Here is a 23135-nt window from a genome sequence, read left to right as displayed (position 1 = left end):
AATTGAAAACTTTCTCTTTCGACATCGAAAACTTTGATTTGTTTTGAAGCATTCCATTATTGGAATTTGTAATTAATGTTATGCAGGTTGGAATTTAATTTTTTTTATGTAACCTTCATTCATGATGTGCTTTTAAATTTAGAAAATGTATTTTTCGACTGTCCATATTTATTTGAAAACTTCATTAATATATGTGTTGGAATTAATATCACGTTGACAAGTTCTATCAGGGTTGGCATTAATACCCTACTGAAGGATAGATTCCAACACTTTTTGGAAAATTAGTAGTTCCCCTCCTCATTTTCCAACACCTTCCAAATTATATACTTTTTCATCTCAGAGAAACTTGGGTGCAATATTTGCCAATTTTGAGATTATGGTTGAGTCATTTCGGATCATGAAAAATCCTAGTGGCCGAAGAATGTGATCCACCTCCATTATAATGTCTCCTATTTGGAAACCTATACTATCACCTTTGTAGTATGAAAACAATTGGAATGCATGGAACAAATCATATGTACGTCGATAGGTAGAAAATTGATTACGCCAATCATGAAAAGATCCAATCAAGCCTCTAATATCGATAACAGGTAAAGTATTCCATGAGCTTGGAGGAATTATATTCAACACCCAAACTAGTTTTTTTATTAAACTAGTAGAAAATCCGCCATAGAAATAGATCATATCCATTACATTTTGAATATCATATTTACTAACATTCATAAGTGTCTAATATTCATTGACTTCCCTCTATCAAAATGTTTTGTCTACACTAAAATTTTCAGCAGTGATCCCTATTTTCTCATGTCACTTAGGGAAGATTGATAAACACTCTGACAATGGAGGAAGTTGTTGAAGGTACACTGCTTCTCAACTTAAAGTTAGACAATTCCTTAATGGTTTCTTCCATGATTGTTTTGGATCAGGTGTCTGAACACATAAAACTAGGGTTTTGTATTTTTCTTTCTCTAGTTGGCATGCCTTATCTCCTGGCTTGAACCAAATTGCTGAACTTGATGAGAGATAATATTCCCACACATTCAAGTTATCAGACATCAACTTCTCCTATTGATGGGAATAATTTGTATCCTTCCCGTAAGTAGGAGGTGCAGAATAAACAAAGAAACCGCTAGCTTTCAAAAGGTGATCCACTTCTTTCAATAAAACACCATTATTTTCATGCCAATTGAGATGACAATGTGAATAATGGACCATTTCAAAATCAATTTCTTTGATAAGCTAGTTGTGTTGTAACAAGAACTGTAATCATGGCACAATTTCCTTGTTCAAGAGAAAATTGAATATGATTTTCATGCCCATGCTTTGGAGGAAATGACATTGTCTATATACATTGTGGAAGTAGATAAGTTGGAAAACTTGCAAAACCACCACCAACATCAAGAAACTGCACCACTCATGCGGATCGTAAATCCCCTATTCCATTAGGTATCATGTTTCTCAACGTTTGGAGTTACTCTGAAGCTCCATGCTTGAAATGAGTACCACCACCTGGGAACCACCATAGTTTACCTTTCTTATGCACCCAATTTTGCCCACCTTTCGCTTTTTGCTAGAGGCGAGTGGTTGATATTGCTTCGCCACACATAATATTTAATGATTGGAGATTTTATTGGGATCTTGTGTTCTTTGGGAGGAGGTATTAAACAGAAAGGTTGTTCCCCAAGTGGAGAGGACAAATTTCTTTACAAATTCACTTTTTGAGAATAATTCAAAATTTTCAGAGTGGGGATATACTTTAAATCATGACAAGGAACATACTCAGTATAATTCAATGACCAAACATTCATTCCTTCTATAAGAATCTTTATCGCATTAGCTTTAAAATTGAGTACCACCTTATTACTTAACCACTGCTTCCCAGTTGATACCAATGGTGCTTGCATATAGATCATGTGCTTTGTGTCAAATAATGTTCCAAAAAAACAACTATCATCAATGTGAAATATAGCATGACTGTCTTCCTTAATTGTACATTGAACATGGAGGAAAGTGAAAAGCCCATATTTAGATGCAAACATTAACAGGATTGAATAGGTCACCTAGCCATGTATACACCCATCTTTTGCATTGTTTTTCACCTTATCACACACAAATATATAAGACAAATTTAGTTGAAGGCAACAAAATTAGTGAAATCCCTTCAAAACGAGTCAAATGACCTTCAAACATGCAAAGTTGAAAATAAATGGTTATAGATTATGAATATATCATAAACCATTTTTTTTTTTTTTTGGACAGAAATTGTTATATTGTGATTATATTCCTCTTGGCTTGAATGCCAAATTTCTGAGTACAATAAGGATGCCTGGATCCTGAAAAGTTTCACTTATGAAAGTGAGGCTATTGATGTGACTTGAGATTTTCCCCTTAGCATCAAGATCTTTAGTTTCTATATTCTCTATTTTCCCCACTTGGATATACAGACAAATTTTTTTTGATCATAAACCATTAACAATGGAGGAATTTATTAGAAAATTGCAAGATAATTTTGATTTGAAGTTGGTCAAGGAAGATTCTTCTTCCTCTCCAACTTAGTCTTCTACTTTCTTTCTCAAAATAAAAATAATATATATTAAGAAATATATATATATATATATATATATATATATATATATATATCAACATGAAAACCAACATTGTTGCCATGTTTATAAAAAAAATCCAGGTTGAAAACCAAGAGTTCTCGGTGGCCTAGATTTTATTGTCCTTATTCTAATCCCACTTTCTCTTTATTGTTCTTTTCTGTCTTGAAAAAAATACAGCTACGGAATTTTCAACAATCTACAGCTCTAAAATAATTCTGCAGTTGAATTGGTAGATTGTGACCACGACAAATAAAAATTATGGAAGAAACAACTCTAATGAAGATTGCAGTTGAAGCAACTTGACAACCTATAAAGGAAAAATCAAAATCATTAAGACAAAGGATCAAAGGTATGTCAATATTAAGTTATATAATAAAGGTATAACATCTGAATTATGAAATAAATGATGAGTAGCCATTGCTAATGCCATAATAAATAATGATTACCCTTAATTATTCTCACACGACTTGGGTTTTAACAAAAATATCAGTGTATTGTCAACCAAGTCAGGGTTTAACCGTGATATAATTCAAAAATCTCCCTCTCCTCTCCATTCATCAATCCTCTTCATGCCGAAACATTTCCATTTCACTAATCCCTTTGTTATTGTCGAGACCGCCCTCACCTAAACTCTGTTTTCTAATTCATTCCATACTCAAATTTCTCTCACTCCTTAACCGTGTCAAAAGAGAAATTGTGGACTATACTTCTCTACCATGGGAGTCATTGTAAGGTCAGAGGCGAATGGTATTAAGTTTATTGAGGGATATCCATAGGTAAAGCAATTGTTGCACCACGGAAGGTGGCCAGAATTTGTGGAGAAACTCGATGGGCATGATGAGGTAACAAAATATTTTGCTAGGGCATATGACAACATTAAAGAAGAAATTGGAGACATGAAGCTAGTGTTAATAGAGTCTTTCGTAGTGGGAGCCACAAGATTTCCAAGAATTGGAGAGAGATGGTTCAAGAATAGAAGAATTGAAGAAAAAAATGGAGTTTTTCTCAAGAATCTTGGTATGGACATTTTTGTGTTCGAAAAGGGAATACTATCCACCACTTTGAAGAATAAATGGAGGCATTTTCTGCTAATAATTCAAAAGTTTATAACTTGTGAAGGAAGATTCAGTACCATGTTATTTTATCAATCATGTTTAATGATTAATTTTCTAGATGGAAATGAAATTCACCTATCATATTTCTTAATTCAAAGTTTAAGAAAGATGGTTGGCAATGTTCAAAGAAAAATAAAATCTATAGATAACACTTTAAACCATCATGACATAGTGAAAATCTTGATTGTAGGAAATCTGAGGAACATAGGAAACAATGGGGAAGATTTATTAGTTATAATTCATTTCAAGGAAGCATAAATAGAAGAGCCTAGTGGTAAGACAAACAACAGTAGAAGGAAGATGCTAATGGAAAATAACTGACATCCACAAAAAGAGCCACGTTCAGAGGATAAGTCTCCTCTTAGAGATATGTTAGTGAATCTTAAAAATAAAAATCTTAAAATAAAGAAAGCTAGCACTAAGGAAGAAAGTTGATCTAAAAAGAGAACAAAGTAAGAGAAAACAGAGCAGGGAAAAGTTAAAAAGAAGTCTCTTAGTACTAAATCACCATCTAAACCATCGTCTACCATAAGGAGACATTTAAGGATCAATATAAGAAACGCATGAATAGCCTCGACAGTCCCCAGACTTTTTTGATTTAGAGAATGAAGAAATGGACACTAGAGTTTCATCATCACCAATTCCATCACCAATAATTCCATCATCATCTATTCCATCATCAGTTGAGAGTCCAGTTAGAATAAATTCAGAGATTGATCTTGTGCAACACAAAACTTATGACTATATAGAATCTTTGGAAAGAAGATCTACAGGTAAAAATATTGCAAGATCCTCAAGCCAAGGACAAAGTGAACCAATCCATTCTAATATTTCAGGAGAACTTCAAGTTCGTGACACCTTGAAGCAAGAAATTTATGAGTTGGAAACACTGAATAGACTTCTGAAGAAGGAGATTGAAAGAGAAAAGGAACAGAATAAAATCCATAAAACCCAGAATGAAAAAACCATACTACATCTTGGTCAAGGAAAATTTTAAGGATGGAAATTTATCTTAAAGATTAGAAACCTTGGCGAATCTCACTAATCTTTAATATGAAAACTATAAAATGATTAGTGATATTTTAGTAAAAATATTGAAACTTCTAATGGTTCTATATAGTTTCTATAAATTTTTGGCGATTTTTAAGGTAAAATATTTTTTTTTATCAAATTTGGGCAAATCGATTTTAGGGGAAAATGGGAATTGGTGAATCTTTTTTTTTTGGAAAAAGCATGGAAAATTAGCCTATCTGTGAATATTCGCCCCTAAAATTTTCCCTGAAGTTGGTTTGAGGTATAATAAAAACAATAAATTGATAGCTCAAAACAATTTTCTTAATAGGAAGATTATAGGCCTGCAACACAGAATTTTGATGAAGAAACAGAGGATGGCAGTCACTGCTAAGAAATCAAGGAGTAACTTGGATGTCCTTGCTCAGGTGTCTGTGGAGGCTCAGTAACATAAAGGACTCACAAATTTTGAAATTTTTCATGAGGCAACGCAATGTCTTCTGTGTGGGGGAATGTTGAACCCTAAAATTTCTTCTTTTTTACAACTCTTTTTCACTCTATTCCTCTCTTTTTGATCTTCATAGCTACAATTTGGGTATCAATTTACAAGTTTGATAACATAACGGGTACATAATCATCTTCTATTTCATAAATATCACTTGCCTTTATTATTTAACTTAATATCTACTTGAGCTACTAAATTATAGTGATTCTGCAGTTGATGTATGTTTCTGCAGCTAAGTCTAATGTTTGATAGGTTGTGTAGCTTCAACCGAGAAATAGGTCATATGGGTAGTTTGAAATTGGCCGAGACAACGATATTTTCCTATTTTCAGAAGTTGGATCAATAAAGAAGACACTCTAGTAACTTGGTCAAAGGATAAGTCAACCACCATAGAAGGCAAATAAAGCGAGCGAGATGCAAATTTTTCGCCTCACGATTTGTTGTGTTGATAGGAAATCTTGAGCAGATCATGATATCTTATCTTTTATATTTAAATATAGCTAATGTCAATTAGAATAGGAATAATTCTAAGAAACATTTATTGCATAAGGGTTTTATAAATATGCCTCTCTACACAACTGAGACAAACTTGATTTTTTTGTAAAAACATTGTTTTATTATACAACCATTGTTTCATTCAATTTTCTTGTTGTGTGATCTAAATGTGTGGTTGGTCATCTCATGAATTGGTTATAGTTCCTCCTGCTTATTGTAGGAGAGCCCCCTCGAGATAGTAAGGTTTTCCTTTTGTTTATATTTAACAATTCATTTTATGTTTCTTGTAGATTTCTATCAATTCATTTAATTATTTAAGTTTTGATTGCTATATATAGGTTTAAGATTGTTTTGTAGCAAGTTATCTAATCATTTCATTGTTCAGGAGAAGAGAGATATCTAGTGCACATGGACATATTATAATAGCCTTACATTGTAGTGATATAGATAGGATTTTCATTAGCCAAGCTAATCTTTCTTTGTGTTGAAGAAGATTCATTTATAGTGTGACTTTATTGTAGGTGTAGTTTTTTTATAAGCAAGAGTGATTTCATTTGAATGTAAGTGTGATTTTCATTTAATAAAGTGTGATTTTACTTATAAGCAAGTGTGTTTTTGATTTAAGCAAGTGATGAAAAGGTAGTCTTGGATATTACCCAAAATCCCCTTTTCTTAATAAAAATCGGCCCTTGACCTGTGGTAACAACCTACAGGCTTTATCGGAAGCGCTTAAGGCTTTAAGCCTTTTATGACCATGGACATATGAGGAATCAAAGCCACCTTTTTATCGGCGCTCTTAATCACCCATCGGAAGCCACCACCCGAGCTTTAAAGCTCGCAAGCACCATATTACATGAATCGGGAATGACCCATCATAAATACATGGGAATCATATATATATAAAACCCCTTTCTATACCCGCGCCCATATATATATAAAACTATATGGAAACATACAAAAACCCGCTTTTTTTTTAAACGCCCGGACTTCAAATTATATATATACCTTTGCAATTTTCGGCAGGTCCGATATCGGCTGTTACAACCATAAACACATGCCGCGGTCCCGATGACCCCGATGAGGTTGCGGACCCGATCTCCACTTTGACACAGTTAATGGTTCTATCGCATCCGCCTCCGCCCAATAATATTTCGTCACGATTGGCGATCGCTCGACGGGCTATTCACATATATGCGTCTGTCGATATAGATCCGGACCCGATCTAGCAATTCAACCCGATATATATTATATCGGGTCCGCACTCATAACTTAAAGGTTTCGAGATGATATCACTCCGTCATCACCGATATGCCGATGCAATGGTAATTCCGGACCCGACTTGGTCCAGAATCAATTTGAATAATCTTTCAAGTCTGCCCAGTACTCCGAGAAGGGGGTTCCGGCGTCAATTCGCTGTGTAAATGGGCCTTTCCATTCGCGAACTCTAATTAACTTGGATTTGCTTTGAGCACAAGAATTCTTTACAATTTATTAATAACAATACAAGCAGATCGCATTGTATGGAGAACAAAAAACAATCAACATACAAAGCGTTCACGTCCGCATAAACAAAGCATTGCACAAACACTGGATTATTTCATATATAAAATACAGGGTCTTGGCCTTGCCAGATTACACTGTAATGATGAACTCTATTTTGATACAATCCAAAATATACTTTGAGCTTTTCGCTCCACACCAAGCCTCACTCTCTCTCCCCTACACGATTATATTTTCCCCTTTTTAACTCCATAATTTCTCTAACAAAATCTAACAATAATATTCTATTTCTAAGAGATCTAACAGCAATCTTCTATCTCTTAGCTTTCATGCACACCTAAGCTAACAAATCTTATCCCCAATCTAAATAAAACAATGCCTTATTTATTACAATAACTAACAATTTGAGAAGTCATCCTTCTCGGTAACACCAAATGAATTTAACTGTGATTAGCCACAACATGTGGACAATCCTCCACATTGATGGTTAATGTCGATGCTCCTGCATCAGCAAGTGTGATTTTATTTATAAGCAAGAATGATTTCATTTTAAAGCAAGTCTGTGCGTGATATTATTTCAAGCAAAGTGTGAGTATGATTTTATTTTAAGTGTGAAGTTTCTTCTAAGAAGAGTGTGATCATTATTTTAAGTAAGATAAATAGAATTTGTTCCATTTTTATGAGCGATTTAATTACTTACATAGCTATAGAGAGACTTGTGCATTTTGATATCTCAAATTAACTTAGGAATTTCATGAGTGACAAAGAGTCCTAACACATACAATGCACATGTATTTCATCAATTTACTAGCCTTGGTTGATAATTAATGAACATAGAAATTTAACATCAATTAAAGTACCAAACAGTTGTATTCAATTCTATTTTCCTCTATTGTGCTATGACAAGCTTTTCACTATCAGCTTTGGAACTCCTTATTTCATCCCTTAAGCATCTTAGTGTAACCATCTAGCGAGGAGAGCCTGCCTCTCCCCACTGATCATTTAACCTTCCTCTTCATGACCATTTTGTGACCTATTAGAACTATATTCAACCATTTTGATCCTATTCTCTTTTATATCTTAGTGTCCTTTTATGTACTTTCATACACACATGTAGCTTTCAGATTAAAAAAATTCAAATAGATAACCAAATCATCACCTTGGCTTATTATTTATATTTTTTGGTGTAAGTCTAGATTAAACAATACACTTCAAGTTAGTATGTCAATATCAATATAAGCATATTGAATTATGAGTACTATGTTATATACATATATCATAATAAAATACCTCAATAAAATAAACCCACACCACAATTAGGTTTTAATATTTATCATACTACCCTAAGGCCTCATTTGATCTCCAAAGGTTGAATGTTGAACATTTTCTCTGATACTACTTCGTAAAACACCCCCTAATATCACTAACCCATATTAAGGATAGAAGGAGATAGTTACTATGATGACCCGAACTGTAAGGTTTAGTGATGGAAATGGGGTCATAAATTTATAAAATTTTAACTAGCTTGAAAATAGAAGAAAACAATACCATCACATTCATCTAGTTGAGACCTTTCCAAAGATATAATTATTCCACCAATATGAATCACAGATTGAAATATAAGGCCATTTTAAGTTAGCCCCATTAAAATTGTAACATCAACAGTGGCCCCACATGTCACCCACAAGGCATCTTATGTGGTTCTTATGTGGTTTCTTTTTCACTGTCGATAGGCCCACATGGTACAAGCATGTTTGTGCACAATCAATAGTTCACTGAAATTACTGGAAACAAAAGGCGTGACATTGGTGGGAGCCCAAACCTTGACTTGCCCCACTGGTCAACATGTCAGACCAAGCTACTCACCTGACCGCCTCAAGCCATTGGCCTCAAATTGAGAGAGAGTAGAGGTTGGCCCTCATCGTAAGGAACCACGTTCCTCAGAGACCTATAGTTCCAACTTCTCAACCTTCGTCCTTGACTGCACCCAATGAGGTGGTTTTAACAAACTATTCTATCAGCCCTAAACCCTGATTAATTGGTCCAATCAAACTATCTTGACTTCACTTCTTTGTTTAGGCATGAACTAGCACTGAGTTGCATCTTTTTTCTAATTTTCCCAACCCTCTATCAGGAAGGTGTCACAGGAAAAACTTTTTGTATTTTTAAGTGTTTTCAACACATACAAAATTTTCCAAGTTCTATCCTATTCTACCACATGTCTATAACACTCCATTGATGGCCATTTATTAGTTATTTCATCCGATGCAATGCTACCCCACTAATCTTTCTTTGTTCATTAGTTGGTTTTGCACTTTTTTACGAGAAAAATGATCATATAATATTAATAACTTGGTGCCACTTCTTTAAGATGAACCTCATGTTGAATGTTATCCTTTAAAGTCCCTATGGAGACATAAATCCTCTACTTCTCTGGAATATCATTTTCCCTTATATTCAATTTTTCAAATTCCTCAATGTGCTCTACCATTGGACACTTTTGTTTGATATTTATCAATTGGCTAAAGAACGTGTTTCTCTTTGTATCCTCATAGTGCTATTTCCTCTGTGAAAATTGACCACATAACAAGTGATTTACGAGAACAAAGACCTTTATACGATAAAATTGATTCAATTCTAAATATGAAGATGCAATACGTACCTTTTGTAATAGTTGCACCTCATGTAGATCAAAATATTTCTCCATCTGTAGTATCCATTTTACTAGATCTTTGCCATCAAACTTCCTCATATCGCCTTTTCTTGATTTTAGGAGCTTGATCTTGTAATGACTCTAACTCTGTATTTCAGATCTCCCAGTTTTGAAATTGTGTCTTGCAGTATCCCTCTGAGTCCTCTTTCTAACCCCTCAAGTCTAATCAAGATTGGATTCTGCAAGGAAGAGTTATGTCAGATTTCCCATGATGACCTGATTATAGACTAGTTCAATAGAGAGAACTTGTACGAAGTTCCATGTGTCCCTATTTCAACCTTAGGAGCTTAAACCGATACACAGATTAATATAGTCCATCCTCCTTATGTATCTTCTTACAAAATTTCAATATGATGCTTAAAGAGAAAGTTATGACTATTTTCCCAACGTCACATGTTTAGAATGTAATTCGACAGTCTGAAAAACCCCTAACTTCCTTAGATTATATCTCTAAAACTGTAGCGAGACAAGATTGAAAATTTGGACCCGAGCTTCACCAAGATTTCAGCTCAAATAGGTTTTAATTTTAGAGTCTAAACCTTTGTAAAAACAAAATTATAGCAAAACTTCCACGACGACCAGTTCAAGATGAAATTCTGGAGCTTGCAAAAACCCTAACTTCCTCAGATAATATCTCTAGAAATATAGTGAGACAAGATTTGAAATTTGGACACGAGGTTTAGATTGATTTCTTCTCAAATTTTTTTTTTTAAGCTTTAGAAACTTCGTAGAGAAAACGTGATAGAGAAAATGCGACAATGACCTGTTTGGAGTAGCGAAACCCTAGAATCCAAAGCTCAGATACCAAATTTATGAAACTAGCTCACAAAAAGATATAAAAGATAGATAAATGCCTTCAAAATAAGCCTCTTCGAGGGGGAAACCTCCTTTACATTACACAAATTAACAATTCTTGGATAATACAAATGACAAGACCTCCTTTCTATATATAGGAGTCTAAGGGGTCATAAGATAATCAAAGCCGACATAACAATGATAATGTAAGGGCACAATAATAACAATAGTGGGCTTCTATGGGGCACAATAATAACAATATGGGGACTACATGGGCATAATAATATAATAAGGGGGTTCTACTAATAACAATAAGGGGTTACACTAGTAGTATAGTGACCTAACATTGTTGTGCATATTTTAATGTTGAAAATATTCCTAAGGTTAACGATCCTGGTGGAGATGTTTGTGAAGATCCTCTTCAATAAGACATATACTGACATCAAGAAGAATGACCTAGTGATCAAGAAAGAGAAGAAGGAGACATCATCGAGTTGCAATTAAATCCTTGGAGATTCTATTCAACAAAGTTTTATGATTCTCATTCTTATGATGTGTATGACTCTAATGGAGAGTCAAGTGATGTAGAACCACAATAGTCTCATTTATGGGATGCTGCACAAGAAGAGGAAGCCCACCAGAAGGTTAACAAAGGGGCTTCGGTTTATGATTCACATCCTTCACCTAGAGAATTAGTTCAATAACCTGCTCTGATTTATGATTCATATGATTCATAGGAGGATAAAATGGTCGTGGACTGTCAAAGGGATCTACTTACAAACAATAAGGGAGAAGGCTTCTAGCAAAAAATTTTCAATAAGAGTCCAAAGCTGAAGAGCCAAGAATTGTTTGTGGCTGCCTTGTCAAGAAATATTCATTCCTAGAAATTTTTCAAGAAAATGAGGCAATCGCAATATTCTCTCATCAGTTCTATGAACATGTAGCTTACTACATGATCACATTCTTATGCCTGCAATAGAGATTAATTTTGGAGAATGTATCAAGTTTTTTATTTAGAGACATTTTGTGGTTCATGCTTGTTTTGATTTTTAAATTTCAACAACATGAAGGCATTAGCACCAGCACCCAAATGCTAACCTAGTACCGTTGGAGGGAAGAACTCACTTAGGTGAATTGATGTCTAGTACATAAGTAGGAGTCATATATAAATAATCTCACTAGTTGAGGATTTAGTTTCCAGTTGGTAGAATTTTTATTTCAGCATTTCATTTCTATGAAGAAAAGACTCGATGCAATTAAAGTTCCATGGAGATTTTATGGAGATTCCCAATGGTGAAGGCTACTGGTCTGCAGGTTCTCAGCAAATTTCTAGCAAGGCACTATCCCCAAGTGGATCCAATGTTGTGACCCTCTGCAAAATGTGTTTTGAGCTGTTAAAAGAGGGAAAAAGAGAAGATAGGTTGCATCCATCTTCCAAGCCACATAATAACTCAAAGATAAATAAAACCCCCTCCATTGGATAGCGCTCCAAATTATCTTTTCGATGGTATATGGAACTCCTCAAATGGACTCCGGAATCAAAAGTTAGGGCAGATTGAAGTTGCCCTATTGAAAAGAAGAGGACAAAGAGAAAATACCTAAGGGTAAAATCTCGGGTCTTGACATATTAGCAATCTTGCATATTAGCAATCAGAGATCCAGGGTGCAATGCAACAACATAACACATTAGGGGAATTTTGAGGTCTAAAATGGGCATCCTAAGAAAAATGTACAGCCAAAATAAAATTTATAAGAACCAACAGGATTCAAGATGATGATTTCAATCATGGGGGATGATTCACCATTTTTGGACTAAAAAAGTAAAAATATAAAATAATAATAAAATAATAAAACTACCTTTCCAACTCATATTTTCAACTTATATCCCTAATGTTTTACTCAAATTTCGAGCAAGAGTACTCATTCGATGAAAACTTCAATTCCTCATCCAAGGAGTATGCATGTTGCATACTTTCTATGAAGTATGCTATACAAAAAATGAGAAATACATGAAAAAATGTTTTTCATGTATTTCTCAATTTTCATGTAGAAGAGTCCATCAAAAGTATGCAACATGGGTACTCCTTGGATGAGGAATCAAATTCTGTATCCAAATAGTGTTTTTTCTTGAAATTTAAGTAAACCCATAGGGAGATAAGTTGCAAATACACGTTGAAAAAAAAAAAAATTCTTCCTTTTTCTCCACTCTAAAATTTGATGATGTAATCTAATATTATTATATTATTTCCACTATTGTTTTATAATTTCATTAGGAGGTGCATTTTAGACCTCAATATTCCACGAATGATTTCATTGATATGCGATTAGCAATCCCGTATATCGGAGGTCCCACACATCAAAGGTCCAAGGCATCAGAGCATCAAGAGATCGACACATTGCAATCAATGATCAAATAGGTGACACCCTTTCAAAGTTTTGATTGCGATTAAATTAATTGGGATTTGATCCTCTTGTGTTAAAGCATCGGGAATGCATTGAAACATTTAGCAAACAAAATGAGCGATAAAACAAGAAGAGGGCTAACCTTTTCTCTCTCCTTGTGGTGGCCAGGTGGATGAACATCATTAGATATGATACGTGACACTTGGCAGCATATGGTTGGTTCTGATAAGGGACATGGGGTAGCTGGGGTCAAGATGATACGACAGTATAATGGACATGTGGCAGCCAAATATGGCATTTTTAGGGGTCATGAGGAGCCAAAACAAGGTGACATGTGTCACCACTCATAAGGTGAAATGTGGCAGTAATGACATCACATATCAAAGATCAACGATCAAAAGTTGTAGCTTGTGTGCATAAAAATGAAATCATCGGTTGATAACCTTCGATTAAGTGACTCTGATATGGGAGTTGGCCTACAGTCGCAAGGAGAACGAAAGGACCAAGGGTTAAGAAGAAAAGGTGATCAGCAGAGTGAAATGTTGTGCGCCAAATTTAAATCACCAAATAGAATTCGTCGATAGAGGAGCTTCGATATAAGGGATGATACGGTCACAAAGAGTTAAAGAACCAATGGTTGGGGATGACAGCATAGGGTTATCAGCAATCGGCAATTGGTGAAACCAAAATTTCGCAACCCTTATGTTAAAACACCGACTGGAAACTGCTAATGAGGGGGATCCAATTTTGTGATAGCGCATGGTCTAGAACAACTTAAAGGACCAGGGGCGCCTAACCATTTACAAAGGAAAATAGTCCCCGGACAAGAGTCTAAAGGCCCTAACACCTTAAGGCTAAGCACCCAGTCATAGCCACCGGTCATATCATGAATAGGTATTGAAAGGGATCAAAGTAAAAGAGGCCTAAAGGGATCGAAGTTCGTTGTTTCGTAGAGCTTATTGGGTGTAAATATTGTGATAGTTATATTCCCTGATATTACACTGTGGTTGTTTTATGAGGCATGTTACATTTTGATAGCATGGTACATGGCTTTGAAGATGTAATAGGTCAACAACCGAGGTATTTAATGGAGATATGGGGACTTAGGAAGACTTAATGGCTCATCATGGAGCTCCACTCAGTCATACAATGACATATTGTTAGGATAATCTCTGATTCTGCTCTATGACATGCCATCACAATTGATCGCTACCAACTCCAGAGAGTGGTGAAGTGAGGCAGTTAACGTGGAAGCGACGAGAACCGGCTGAGCAGCTAGATGGACACATAGTGCTAGAGATGTGGCTTGATCAAGGGCCTTCGTAGGAACGAAAGAAGAATATTTTCTTGAGTCATCTTTCAGTTTTACTTATTTATGTTTATTTTGTAATTTTTGTGTATTTTGAAGAAAGGAATCAAATCCTTGGTAATCATTTTAGGCATCAGAGCTATCGCACGATGAGAGAGCGACTCTATCGGAAAACTAACCCTTCGCTAAGATATTTTGTAATTGATTCAAATTTCACGCTCTCCTTATAAATAGGGGGAAGAAACACTTAATATAGGTTCCAGAATTCTGCACCCGAGGGGTCCAAATTCTGTGATTCCGCTTTGGTTCTACTTTCATGTTCGTGAGAGACTCGAGCGATGTATGGCTAAATATAAGGGGTTGGTATATTCAACTCATTTTTGAGAATTAATGAACTCTTTGGTGATTCCAATCATGGTTGTAAGCAGTATGTTTTCCCCTTTGTAAATCTCATTTCATGTATGTTTCTCTTCTACTGAAATTGTCTAATGAAGTTGCTCGTCTCATTCTCTCATGGTTATATGTATGCTGCTAAGTAGTAACAATACCTGCGTTATTTAAAGATTTACTTATGTACCTTTAAGAGCACAAATTTACATATGTTGATTAATGACAAGTGTATCCATGAGCTGTAGAACATGAAACCTTAATTCACACTCTGCAATTACTATCTTTCCATCTCTTCTACCTTCCATCCTTTTGTTGAAACATTGCTGATTAGGATTTTGTCTTGTTTAAAACCCTATGCATCTATTTCCATCTTTTCTCTCCTCCTCTTCACCTTTACTACAACTTTAAATATTAAGTTGCTCATTGTTGTGTGTCGACCATCATTAGAACAAGTCTTTCCTCCTTGATATCAACCCGATTGATCCCGTGTATTTGGATCCATGTATATGTTTGAGATCACCTTGATGAAAGACTATCAAACCATGTCCCATTTATTACCTTTTCAAACTACGTGACAATTGGAGTGCAATAGAAAGTCCTAATGATAATCTTCCAAAGCACTTTTCTCTTTAAGATGTCATAGGCATTGGTCTACAATCAACCGAGAGGTTGTCTCTAGGAAGCTTTCTATATGTTCTCAAGCACTTTTGCTATAGGTGCTATAAAAGCGACAATATTTTCTATTTATGAGTTGTAGTTGTAATCTAGATATGTCGAAGTTAGTGATTTATGTCCTATATATATGTAACTGATGTAATCAATAAAATGCAATATGAAATTTCTGTTTTGCAATCTCTCTAACTCTTTATGTCTTATAACATAATCATTATTATTATATTTTAGAATTTTAATATGATTAATAATTTTTAATATGAATGTAGCAATGCATATAAATTTATCATATAATTTGTTTCACTGATGAATGAGATAATAAAAGGATACACTAAATATAAATTTTATGTGTGTTCTCTTAACATGCATGCAACTAATAATATGGGTTTATAAAAATGAGTGGGTTTTAATTAATGTAGTTCGTAGATTTGAAATTTTTAGTTCCTGCCATCTCGCAATGGCATGGGACTATAGTAAAGAATTGGCAATGCTAAATCGATTAATTCACATGTTTGTTAGTCTTCCAGACCACATATATGCAAAGTTTTCAGGTACATTTGGTTTTACCATCGTATTTTGCCTCTTCCTGAGGTGGGGAGGCCAAACTATATATTATGTTTAGCCATTTACTTCACATCTAAAACATTTAGAAACGGTTTGAATCTAATATCAACGTTAAAGAAAGCAATAAATGTTAATTCACAAAGGGTAAGTGTTTTCATTTCATAACAAAACTTATGCTTTATTTCAAATCACGCAAGCCTGCCAGCTATATAGCCATGCATAAGCCATGCTTGACAGCCTGCCACCTATTTCAAAAGTCACCTTAGCCTGGTAGCTATACAATCCTGGGTTTTGACATCCCTCATCCCATCGGTGGTGAGTGTTGTCTAATCTCCTGCAGCTGCCCCTGCTCCTGTATTTATCTATATTTATCTGATACAGGGGTTATCCCTCATCCCACAGACGGTGAGTGGCGATGAGTGCTATCTAATCTCCTGTGGTTGCCCCTGCTCTTGTATTTTTCTGTATTTATCGAATATCAGGGGTTATTATTAGCGAACGAGCTTCTAAATATCAGGGGTTATTATCAGCAGATGAGCTTTTCAATATCAAGGGTTATTATCAGCAGACGAGCTTCTCAAACATCGGCAAGGGTGTCAAGCTATATGGAAGTAAAGAAATTTTTTGTTACATATCCTACATATCCTCCGGAAAACAACCAATATCAGTGGTTATTACCAGCGAATGAGCTTCTCAAACATCGGTAGGGGTGTTGAGCTATCTCAAACATTGGCAGGGGTGATGAGCTTCTCAAACATCAACAGGGGTATAAAGAAATTTTTTGTTACATATCCTACATATCCTCCAAACAACAACTAAAGAAGTCATCACAGTTCTCAAACATCGGCAGGGGTGTCGAGCTATATGGAAGTAAAGAAATTTTTTGTTACATATCCTACATATCCTCCGGACAAGAGCCAAAGAAGTCAACACAAAGAACAGAGGTGGGTACATAGAGGCGGATATTAAAGGGGAACTCAAATGCTCAACCTTTCAGCAAAAGAAAAGGTAAGGTGTTTTAAGCATCCTTGAATTCTACCTACCGTATCAATGTTCACATTAATATTCACATTGTATTAATGTTGAATCTGAAGTATATAATTAGATTCAATGTAAAAAAAAACATACCTGTGCGGACAAAAGAATGTATGGTGACCCTCAAACCAAGCCTATTTTGCGGCTCTACGAAGACTGTTTTGTGGCTCTAGCCTTTTGTCTGAATAAACAAGAAATTTATCATTGTTAATTAAGGTAAAAAGGCATTCTTTCAATGATTGACATGGTGCTTTTGGAAGTTCTTACATGCAGAATATTACCAAATTATTAATGTATGTGCTTTTGGATGTTCTTACATGCAGAATATTACCAGATTATTACCTTTCGGCAACGGTAATGAGCACTGACAATGATTGGCTATCAAATGCCCTTCTGGCACTGACCAACCCGAGCTGGGATAGAAGTTGCAAGTTCGACTACCCCTATATTGAAGTTATTCTCAAGCGCCAGCCCTCAATCACCAGGCTCTACCAAGAACAGTTTTTCAGGTCTATGTATGTTTTATAAAAAGCAGCAAGTGGGTTCCCTACCGGGCTGGCATTCTGTTCTTTCAACATAAGAAGTTCTCCATTGTCTGCATTATATGCCGCACCTCATGCCAAGCCATTGCCACTATCCTGGCCAACCACATTACTTATGACTATGCCAGGCTCAGTCAAATAACTATCCAGCTATGAGAGTTGAATAGGCTTGGCTGTACGGTGCATTCTCGCCACTCTAAACCAAGTGAAATGATCTTTAGCAGATGTTGTTTCAGTCACAAACCGAGAGCATCCAATATCATGTTCGGCAATGACCAAAAAACCTGATTGCCATTCCAACATCCCACTATCCATGCTGAGCAAACCTTCTCTAAATCCCTTTGTTCACTCAGAATAAGAAATAAAAATCAATTTCATCATCATCTCATTGTCGGCAATTTCTTCAACTGTGAAATATTCAAATTTGAGACCCAGATTGTTTACACTGTGGAAGTATCGGCCTCAATGTTGGAAAAGTTTGATCTTTGGACTCTATTGTAGAAGAGAAGGCTATAGTGCTTGCAAAGATGATTGCAGGTTTGCACATGACGTGCATGATGTAATGGCTGGGGCGGATGGCTTTCGCACCCCTAGCAATGTTCGATTCCTGCGGAGGCGCATATTTGATGACCCCCACGCTATGGAGATGTTTGAACGTTATTTGTAACGGCTATGCCGTAAAAAATTCCGCTGGCTTCGACCATATATGTAAAAATCTGCGGGCTTCGGCCATATGATGATTTTCTCTCTGAAAAAAATCAGATGATTGCTAGCTGAATCTGAAATAGGCACCACGGACGGAGTGGTCAATGCCAAAAAAAATCTTAAACACAATTTAAACTATATAAAACCTATAAAACCTGCAAGGGATGTTGCTAGTTCATTCATGTATTGAATGCTATTCGTCCACGTATTGCATATTGTTTCTGGAAATTTCTGGAAAATAAGGTTGTGAGGCAAGTGGCCCTCTTATTTTGGAAAATAAAGTCATGCCCTCGTGAGGGGCCCACATGGTTCTCAACATGTTTCATTGTTTAAATATTTGGTTCCACATGGCTCAATCCTCGGAACGGGACACTGAAACTTGCCAAGCTAGAGGGACAAGCGTCATCGATATATTTCTTACGATGCATGGCACAAAAATGACCATTATTATGGTTTGCCTCTTTTGTATCTGTATAAAGAAAACCAACGTTTTATTCCCTCCTACCATGTTTCCTTTGTAGTTTCTAGATTCACGGTTTTTACCAAACATCTGCCACATTTAGAGGTGAATTTTATGGAAAAATCAAACCAGGCCCACTCGCATCACTGCTAACCATTGCCAGATCGAGGAAGCATTACCAACTTCATTATATTATGAGTTGCTGTCAGAGTGGAACTTCTTTTGGAAAACCAGCTTTAAGAACTCCGTTTTGCCATCATTTTTTACCGGCTTATTCGAAATCCCTAGGTTCCAATCTTGATCCGTTGTTCTTATTTCTATCATCTATTCCTCCGTCGCTTTGTAGCTTTTTAGCCTTCCCTGGAAGGCACGGACTAACTGCTTGCAGCCCATCTTGTTTAAGTTAAAATTAAACAAACAAACTCAATTTTGGCACATAAGAAAATAAATAGTACCACATATTTATTTATTCATTATATAACTCATGCATCTTAATAATGGGCATGAATTGTAGTAAAACTCCTTTACACGTTTCAAAAGGAAATACTTATCCTAAGATATATTTTTTCACTGGTATTTTTTTTTAATCTGAAGTTAATGTGAAAACATGAAAGGGATTATTCTCTCGATATTGGAGCTTGAAATTGGAGAACGATAAGGTAATTTTTATCCTAAACTAACATTTAGACAAAATATCCAACAAAATAAGTTTTGAAAGCTAGGCATAATAATAAAAAATGCATATAAATACGCGACACGTGTTTTCAATGAAATACTTGACATATTTAAAGGTCTATCAAATGGTTTTGGAGGTTATTAAGCAAAATAAAGGACTACGCAAGACAAAGTTAGGAAGAAATGTTAAATCAACTGAAAATAAAGCTCATAATGAAAGGCCTTTAAATGACTTTATAAGTTAAGGAATGAAGCTGTAAATATAGGAGATATCATATTTTAAAAGAAGATAACGACTTGGTGACCTGGTTCTGGATTGAAAGCAAAAGCACATACAAAATGTTTGACGTAAAGAATTGATAACGTGCACTTCAATAGTTTAGATTAGAAATATAATGTTAGGCTAATGACTACACCGAGAGGGCATAAATCAGTGTAACGGTCCATTTTAAATCAGTGTAAATCATTTTAATAAATAAATCACTTTTGCAATCAATTATATCTATAAAAATAATGGTCTACCATTAAATAATAATGTCACATCAATATAAAAGAACATTGTATTTACTTGGAAACTCTGCAAATTGTTTCATCTTTTTAAGTTTTTTATTACAGAGATTTATATGCACCAACAAATCCAACCTCAAAAATAAATTTGTAAGATCCAACTTATTAAAAGTCGTTATCACATGCTAATTTCTCTTCGGATTTTAAGTTTTAAGTTTTTAAGTTTAAGTTATACCAAATTGCAATGTGTATTGCCTTTTAATTTTGATGTGCTCACTTTTAAGCGTTTCTGATTTTTATGTTTTTTTAGGGTCGGGCAGCCAATTGTTAGCCCTAATTTTGTCAAACAAAAATAATATACAATTTCCAGGAAAAAAAATATTTGTAAGTGTGTGCAAATAAACATTTGTTTTAAAAGAAATAAATTAGTCTAAGGTTTATTGCAGGGTCAAAGTATTTTTATAGAAAAAAATTGTCTCAAGTTCATTGCAGGGTCAAGTATTTTTATTCTAGTGTTATTGGGCACAAGGAAAAGAAGGCAAGGGAGCCGGTCGCCTCAGTCCATGAAATCAAGCACTAAGCATCATGAAAGAGCCCACATGGAGAGAGAGATACAATAAGAGGATCGGGCACTAAGCATCACAAGGCAAGGGAACCCGAGTCCATGAAATTGGGTACTAAGCATCATGAAAGAGCCCACATGGAGGGAGAGATACAATAAGAGGATCGGGCACTAAGCATCACAAGACAACCCGTAGCCTGAGTCCATGAAATCGGGCACTAAGCATCATGAAAGAGCCCACATGGAGGGAAAGATACACTAAGAGGATCGGGCACTAAGCATGAAATCGGACACTAAGCATCATGAAAGAGCCCACATAGAGAGAGATACAAGATGAAAGAGCCCACATAGAGAGAGAGATACAAGAAGAGGATCAGGCACTAAGCTTCACAAAAGATCCCACGCAAAAGATCCCACAAGGAGCACCAGACATCAACACAATTGCTAACATGAATAAGACTACTTGCAAATCCATTCGAAACACCAACTCTCCAACACTGACTCTCCAAATGTTTTATATATTTATATCAGGATTATATTCACCCAGTGCATGTGGTATAACCTACAATTCAACACTACTGATAAAAACACAACTTTGAAACGAAAACTAATGTGGCGTACCCTCACGCCAAGTGCTAGTTTTCAAAGGAAACATAATGCCAATCTCGACTACCATGATGAATACTAACTATTGAAGATGCTATATTCAATGACAATTGGCAAATTTGTCATGGTTCTGTAGAATTTTTGGGTGGTTTTGTGGATTCGGGGTTGCCTGTCTATATCTAATTAGTTTGATGAGTGCATGCCTCTGCACTCAACGATTTATATGGAGGTCATTTTATTAATGTGCAGATGGATCTAATCCATAGATGAGCAATTGTCAAGTGAATTGCATGCAAAAGATAAATTTGGAATTAAGAGTAAGTGTTAAAGTGCCAAGGGAGTTCTCGTTGCATGAATATCAAGTGGGTTGAATTTGCAGATGAAACCAAAACAATGCGAAAATGATGTGTGTCAAGAGAATGAACAACCAAGGTTTGTAATAAAATGCCAAATGTCAATAATGATCCAAATGAATGATTAAAGGAAGCAAATATCAAGTGCTCGTCCAATCTCTTACGTGCGCAACTCATAAGAGGAAGGGTTTTCTGCAATTTCAGTATTTGATATTGCTGTTGGAAATTTGGATGATCAAAATGGGGTTCTTTCATCAAATCTCATACATAATTTGATCTATATCTAGACCAACTACAGTGTTTGCGAGTCCAGCCGGAGTTGGGATTTTCTCTTTTATTAATAGAGAAGTCTATTATTGAGATGGAAGAGATAATATTCACAAGTGGCCCTATAGGGATGCCATTTTTTTATGACTATGTGAAGGAAGTAAAGATTATTTTTGATCTTGACAGTTTGCTTGAATAATTATAGTTATTTAAAGACAAAAATCTATTCAAAAATTCATTGGTTCCAAAACTACTTTGATTGTCGCGAGGCCAACAAATTTGAAACATCTTGTTAGTTAGCTCCAGATTTTGTGAGAATATGCTGGGATCACTTCCAGAGAAGGATATAGTTGGATCATTACTTGGCACCATATAAATTAATGAATGGTAGAGTCTTAATAAAAGAGGGATCGAATCAGCATTTTCAAGTACAAAATTTCGTTTTGAACATATTTTGGACACCCCAAGAACAAATGGTAGATGACAGCTATGAGGATCATCCTAAATCCAAGAAGATGACACCTAACCTTTCAGGGGAGATATCAATAGTTAGGAGCCATCAATGCCGGACGTTCAGCAGACAACTTTAACATGTGGAAATCCTAGAGTACATCAGTTCGAAATTCAAAGGGAAAAGGTGCCCTTTTGAAAGACAAGTTGCAATTTTCTAGGAGCAGAATCAGTGATCCAGTTTTGCTGACAAATTTGAAGAAGATTTCGAGAAAATTTCCAAGCATACAGTTACACATAAATTTACACAAATGGCAGAAAGTTTGAAGACTAAGAAGACTTCTTCTAATTGAAAACTTGCTCTTTTGACATCGAAAACATTGATTCGTTTTGAAACATTCCATTATTGGAATTTGTAATTAACGCTATGTAGGTTGGAATTTGATAGGCAAAATGGGGCATTTTGGCAGTTAATTATTTTTAAAATTTTTATGTAACCTTCATTCATGATGTGCTTTTAAATTTAAAAAATGTATTTTTGACGGTACACATTTATTTGAAAATGTCATTAATATATGTGTTGGCATTAATATCCCACGGATAAGTTCTATCAGCGTTGGCATTAATACCCTACTGAAGGACAAATTCCAACACCTTTTGGCAAATTAGCAGTTGCTGTCCTTGGTTTCCAATACCTTCCAACTTGTATACATTTGCATCCCAGAGAAGCTTGGGTGCAATATCTGCCACTTTTGAGATTATGGTTGAGTCATCTCAAATGATGAAAAATCCGAGTGGCCGAAGAATGTGATCCACCTCCAGTATAATGTCTTCTATTTGGAAACCCCACTATCGCCTTTGTAGTATGAAAACAATTGGAATGCATGAACATATG

The 23135-nt window shown here is 35.4% G+C and overlaps 1 pseudogene; it reads right to left on the bottom strand.

The window, feature by feature from the left end:
* Window positions 1-246: 246 nt before the first annotated feature.
* LOC149186550 (putative methyltransferase PMT6 pseudogene) lies at window positions 247-2023 on the bottom strand (annotated as a pseudogene).
* Between the last annotated feature and the right edge of the window lie 21112 nt (window positions 2024-23135).

Source organism: Pinus tabuliformis, chromosome 3_1 (genome assembly GCF_031772625.1).
Source record: "Pinus tabuliformis cultivar Carrire ecotype Pingquan chromosome 3_1, CPIR1, whole genome shotgun sequence".
Lineage (NCBI taxonomy): Eukaryota > Viridiplantae > Streptophyta > Pinopsida > Pinales > Pinaceae > Pinus > Pinus tabuliformis.
Note: the sequence above shows the minus strand (reverse complement) of the source record. Positions and strands in the feature narration are given on the sequence as shown.